At 32.4% G+C, this 6,969-nt stretch overlaps 1 long non-coding RNA gene across 1 annotated transcript in view; it reads right to left on the bottom strand.

Annotated features, from left to right (window-relative positions):
• Window positions 1–3,944: 3,944 nt before the first annotated feature.
• Window positions 3,945–6,969, bottom strand: part of LOC111088475 — a 22,479-nt gene continuing 19,454 nt past the window's right edge. The window contains exon 3 of the long non-coding RNA XR_002612985.1: window positions 3,945–4,221. This is a non-coding gene — a long non-coding RNA (uncharacterized LOC111088475). The remainder of the gene's footprint in view (window positions 4,222–6,969) is intronic.

Here is a 6,969-nt window from a genome sequence, read left to right as displayed (position 1 = left end):
TCAGACATGAATAGTCCAGGAGCTGATTGTGAGCGCTGTTGAATGCCTTCCCTTTAATTAATCAGTTCAAAATTAGGAGCGCAGATAGCCCTCGTATAACTACAAAACAAATTCTGAAAACAAACTGAAAAAAAAAATCGTAATAAAACAAAGGCAGTTTATTCGATGACGAGGAACCCACTTTGAGACTAATAATGCGTGGAGACGGCTTGAATGGGTAATGAAGAAAAAATTTAATATAAGTTTAACATAACTGCAAACGTACAACATTTCGACAAGGTTTTGTACCTGATGATGACAAAACCTTGTCCAAACATTACCCATTCAAGCCGTCTCCAAGCATTAAAAGATAGTTTATGATATAAATCGTTATTTAGCTATTTGTATACTTAATTGATATTAAAGCCTTTTTACAACTTAATATTGCTCCATCTAAAATGAATTTCCAATTCTGTCCATTTAATTAAGTTATTGTTAATTTTCTAATGGTTTAATTCAAGTGGCTATTGTTCGGGACGAACAATACAAAGGAAGAGGCAGTGTTACGACAGCGGAAGTCACGTGACGCTAGTAACACGTCTAGAAAGATCATGTCTGTTCGTGAAACCTCGAGTGTTCTCCAGACGCCCTCTATTTCGTATATATAAGACAGGCGAGAAGTGACGGCATAGATATGAATAATTGCAGATTGTATACATAGAGAGAGATAACTGAGTCAAACAAACTAAAGTGTGTGAATCACTGTGATTTATAACGTGTATTAATAAAGTAGTGAAGTTTAAAGTGACGGTGGAAATTCTGTATTGTTACAAAGTTGTATCAAGAAATAATAAACTAGTTTTAATTTAAAAAAAGGACTTGTATCGCTAAGTTGTTTTTTTTTGGAAATAATTTCTACGGAAAATTAACCAACAACCAGAGAGTAACAATAGTGTTTATGATATACCTATAATCTCTATAGTGTAAATAATTTGTTGTACATACGTTCCGAATATATATGTATTATTTTGAAAACAAGTGGAGTGAGTGCTGTTCATTGATTTTTGAAGTTATCGCCAACAAAGATACCTACTATAGAAGAAACCTTATACCAACACACACCTATATATATATTTTACTACTTCTCAAAAAGTAAGTCTCTTGACAGATACCTGTGTGGGCACAACACAGCTAGCCCATTATGTTGCTTTGTGTTTAACAATAAAGAAACAAACAAATATTAGACAGCTGTCGTTACATTGTAAACAAATTTAAAACCTAGACTTGACAAACGCAAATTTCCCGCTTAAATTGGTATAGTAAAAATTAGAAGTCGTTATGATAATATCGTTAGCAATGAAAATATTCTAGCTCTTCTCATTTATCTATAAAGGATACAGTTTTCTTCTGCTGAAAATAAACTGGTTTTACCACGGTTATAAGAAAAGACAGAGTCACTCGACAAAGTGCTTACATATGTGCATGTTTTAGTTACCGCAGTAGGTGTTCAGTAAAAATTAAACATCTCTAGAATGCCCATTTGAAGCGAACTTAGTCTCCTGCTGTAACTGGTCTGTAAAGTGTTTCGTGCCATCTTCTTGAACTAAATTAAAAATCCATTATCTGGAATCAAAATGTTTGTTACCAAGAGCTTAAACTTCAACTTGACAATATATAACCTCCTGCTGTGATAAATGGCCAGTCTTTGTTATTGACGAGCTCATACTGTGACAACAAAACTATGGGTCTCACCAGTTCACTCTCAGCTTAAAAGATTCTTGGTCGTTGCTAGGATACTTGAGTTAAGGTATTATTGTATTTGAAGATATTCACAACAAAGTAAATCATGCTACAACCAATAACAACGACATATATATGAAGGAAGATGTATATGTATACATATAGCCTAAAAGTAATTTTAGTCACTTATTATTTATATTTTGAATTTTAGAGTGTTTAATTGTAAAAATTAACTGTTTCTGTCGTATTTAGTTTATTTTAGTTTAGTAATATTATTTATTGTTTATTCGGGTTTTTAAAGTTGATAGAAAGGAAATCAACTGGAAAGGTGTTGCCAGTACAAGAAGGAAATAAAACCAAGTTCGTTTTTAGAGTATAATATGAATGTATAGCTCATAAAGTTGTTTTATAAAAAGGAGAACAAGTTTGTCAACTCTAAACGTTTTATTTTTTTACTTAATCTATTCTTATTCAAATCTAAAGAAGTTTTACTACTACAAATCACTATTTAGAATAAATACGACCACAAACTCCAGATAACCTGGAGTTTGAGGTAGTATTTATCTTAATAGTAATTTTACGTCTTTACTTGATGGCATATTGAAATTATTTATTCAACTTTGATTATCGTTATCTGAAGGCAAGTGACAATTCCACCAGGCTGCAAATTAGAAGGCCCAACTTTTATACCGTAATTTCACTGAACACGATCTGCACTTTCAGCTGTTTCCGCGTTATAAGTGTGACAATTGATACCATTATTCGGTTAAAAGCTGGACAAAACCCTTGTACAGGCGGGCGCTGCTAACTGACTGCTTTACATCTTATTAATAGTTGAACATTAAATACGGCTATACCTCAACCCTGGAGATTTATAATATAACTGCTTAGCCCCTGTGTCATAAAAAGTGTCGTTCAGGTTAAAAATATCAAAATCCTTGTTGTTGTTTTTTTTGTCTGTTCTTTATGCGCTACGGTTTTTGGCGCTCTTGAACTTCTGATTTTTTAAATTTTTTTATTTACCATCCAAGGTAAGGAGATAATGTTATCTTACGCTCTTTCCTTTAGGCTTAAAATTAACATTACTATTGTATTATCAAATATATATATCTAGGTTGTTATGTTCCCTTCACTAGGTCAGGCAGTATGATAATTCAGTATGGTGAACTTCACTCAGTCAAATCCTTGGAATTATGTTCCGTTCACTAGGTCAGGCAGTATGATAGTTCAGTATGGTGAACTTCACTCAGTCATAGTTGTTGTTCCCTTCACTAGATCAGGCAGTATGATAGTTCAGTATGGTGAACTTCACTCAGTCATAGTTGTTGTTCCCTTCACTAGGTCAGGCAGTATGATAGTTCAGTATGGTGAACTTCAATCAGTCAAATCCTTGGAATTATGTTCCCTTCACTAGGTCAGGCAGTATGATAGTTCAGTATGGTGAACTTCAATCAGTCAAATCCTTGGAATTATGTTCCCTACATTTTCAGTTCGTTTCAAAGTCCTGAAAGATGTGATGTAATTACTTCGAGCTTTAAAAAAAACAACAAAAAACACGTCGACCCTTTCCTTTCCTCTCAAATATACTACAATAGCTACCTCTGAGTTCTTCTGATGTTTGTTGGTTTATAAAATCAATACCCAAAGTTTGATTGAAATTAATCTTAAAATACGAGACCATCAATTATATTTACACTTTGAACTTTTTTATTATTGATCACATCAAAGTACATATTTCGAAAAGCTATCACGAACTTAATTATCTTATCATGTTTGGAGTAATTTATTATAATATAACAATAATAAGGATATTCTAGCAATGGGAAGTTTTATTACTCCAAAGAACGTTAAATAATATGTATTATCATATATAGTGTCAAAGAAGGGAGATTTATGCCTAACATAACGTTCAATTAACACCTCGGAAATTAATAGTTGGAGCAGATGAGATATAAATTTAAGTATATATATATATATATGACATTTTTAAATATCAAAGATAAAGGTTGATTCTATTTTATCTCAGGTTGTTTTAGATATATCTTTATTCAAAATCTGAAAGCTACAGAGCCATCATCTTGGTTCAATAAGACAATAATATATATTTTATGGTTGCTTAGGTACATCACAGATCTCATCAGATGGCGCTTTCAGTACAAATCTTTTTTGAATATTGAGGCACTCGGACCTAATCAAACAATCATCAGTATTATTGCAAGTCTACCTATTAATCATATAGAGCTATTTTTTTACTTTGCCAGTATCTATAGTAAGAAACACCAAAACCAAAAACTACAATTAAAGCAAGATTCCAGAAAATTCCATCAAACACTAGAATGTAGAATATTCATATTCATCGACTTCGGTAGCTGTCTTACTTCTTACTAATCCCAAATCTCATGTGTTTTCCAATGATGCGGACCGGACGTCGACGATAGGCAGCAACTTTTTTCAAAATGTTTAGAAGTTTTTGTAGAGTGTAGTCTCTCTTTTGTTTCGAGCCTGTCAAAGAAGTTATGTTGAAAGATAAAGTTTATTTAAAAGGACTTTTGTCACACAGTCAAATACTTTCACTTACCTTATCTACATTTAGTTTCTAAATATACACCCATGTGATAATGCATCTTAAAACTATATTTCACTATGAAAACCAGTCTTATCTAAGTTTTGTTTCTAAATATACACCCATGTGATAAAACTACATTTCACTATGAAAACCAGTCTTATCTACGTTTAGTTTCTAAATATACACCCATGTGATAAAACTACATTTCACTATGAAAACGAGTCTTATCTACGTTTAGTTTCTAAATATACACCCATGTGATAAAACTACATTTCACTATGAAAACCAGTCTTATCTACGTATTGTTTCTAAATATACACCCATGTGATAAAACTACATTTCACTATGAAAACCAGTCTTATCTACGTTTAGTTTCTAAATATACACCCATGTGATAAAACTACATTTCACTATGAAAACCAGTCTTATCTACGTTTAGTTTCTAAATATACACCCATGTGATAATGCATCTTAAAACTACATTTCACTATGAAAACCAGTAAATTTTGAAGCATACAGGGTTTTTGGAGTCTTAACGTACTTTTTTAAGATCGTGAAATGCGCACTTTGACCCAGTCGTACATATACGGTTAAGCTCAAGTTAAAAATATGAGAAATATGACGCTATGTATTAATCACGTGTCTTTTGCTTTTAAAGGGAATATTTACATTGCATGAAAAATTTGAAAAAAGGCATGAAAATATTATTAAAGCTTTACCACCAAATGAAGACTAATATATATATATATATATATTTACAAGTAAAGTAAACATAACGGGTCAAAATATCGTATTAAAGTTGTTTCATTTAATATAAAAAATAATAGCGAAGAAATAAGTTTTTGAAATAATTTTTCTAACATTTGTGATTTTTTTCTCTTGCTGCTGTTTGCTGTTTGCAATTGAGCATAAAGCTACACAATGGGCTATCTGTGCTCTGCCCACCACGAGTATCGAAATCCGGTTTCTAGCGTTGTAAGTCCGCAGACATACCGCTGTGCCACTGGGGGGATTTTCTCTTGCAAATGCGAGTGATTCGAAGCACGAAGAGTCCATGGTACATTATCCACCATCGAGCTCGTGTATTACTTTTCAATGAATTATAAGTATGTATATTTGTCATACCGTGCAGCATCTACACTGCATTATGACATGATTCTGTAGAAAGTGTTATAACTATGTATAATTATCATACCGTGAGGTATCTACACAGAGTTATGAAATGAAGTTAGAAAGTGATTGTAATGAAAACCCGATATTTAGAATAGTAATACTGTAAAAGTGAGTTATCCTACCGAAAGTAGATATCACAAGTTGCATATCCAAGTGTGGATAGGGTAGAGAAGTTTCAAAAACTGTATCAATAAGTTTGTTGCTATTTCCAATGAGCAAATGAAGCCAGTGTTAATATATCCCTAGAACACTCTGCACATCACTGACATACCTTTTATTCAGAATACATATCTTATTTAAATGAAGCCAGTGTTAATATATCCCTAGAACACTCTGCACATCACTGACATACCTTTTATTCAGAATACATATCTTATTTAAATGAAGCCAGTGTTAATATATCCCTAGAACACTCTGCACATCACTGACATTTTATTCAGAATACATATTTTATCTAAAGTGAGAAAACGTTTTGAAACCTCTTTTACTACATCCAGACTTTCTTTAATAAAACTTGTTGTTATCAATGTCACTGGTGAAATGCAGCTCACCTATAACAGCAATTTTAAATATGAATTTTTTTTATGATTCTGTATTTCCAGCTATCAACTTGAAATTTTCAGTTATGACTGAAGAATAATAGAAAAATGACACCATTTAACCCAAAAGGTATTTTTATATGATATCATAATGCGTAAAATTCACCTTTCTTTTTATGATTGTATCATATCTTTTTCTAATTATTTATCCACTCATCTATTAATGTACCATCTGTTATTATAGCTACTATTGTATGGGTTACACTTAAAGTATGATTGTCTATTCATTCTTCTGATTCTTTTATATAATGTAAATTTTCTGCCTGTACTGAACTATTTGGGAGTTGTATATCTTCTCTGAAGACCTAGTACTAATATTTAAAGCTACATATATTCTTTGTTAAAGGATAAGGTCAGAAATATACAGTGCCTTAACTTCTCAAACGAAGAACTGAATTTATTTGTAAAGTTACCGCAATAGTCCTACACCAGGCACTTACCTATTGTCAAAACGTTGGGAATAAATTGGTTTCGCTTATATTAGATATTATAAAGCTACGCAATGGCTATTTGTGCTAGCCGTCCTTAATTCGAAATAAAACACTAAAGGGCAAGGCAGTTAGTCAGATAATTGAATTTGACTGATACTCTTATAACGCACATACAGCTACAACGTGAGAAGCACAGTTTTGCAACAACCGCACGTGAACCATGAACCCTCATATTGAAGGTCCGGTACGCTAACCACTATGCAACGCTTGACCATAGATGTATATATTTTTTGTTTAAGACATTAATGATTCTGTTATATTTGCTATTTTTTACTTTGATAAGGTAGACATCTATCCAGACATAACTTAGATAGTAAGGTAGTGAAGCATCAAATGTTGGTATAGAAAGTAGTGTTCCAAAAAGGTAATCCAAGGTAGGGTAGACGTGCATTCGAACTGGACACAGAAGAGCCCGGCATGG

Source organism: Limulus polyphemus, unplaced genomic scaffold (assembly GCF_000517525.1).
Source record: "Limulus polyphemus unplaced genomic scaffold, Limulus_polyphemus-2.1.2 Scaffold3842, whole genome shotgun sequence".
Lineage (NCBI taxonomy): Eukaryota > Metazoa > Arthropoda > Merostomata > Xiphosura > Limulidae > Limulus > Limulus polyphemus.
The sequence above is the reverse complement of the archived record's forward strand: the minus strand, read 5'-3'. Positions and strand labels throughout refer to the sequence as shown.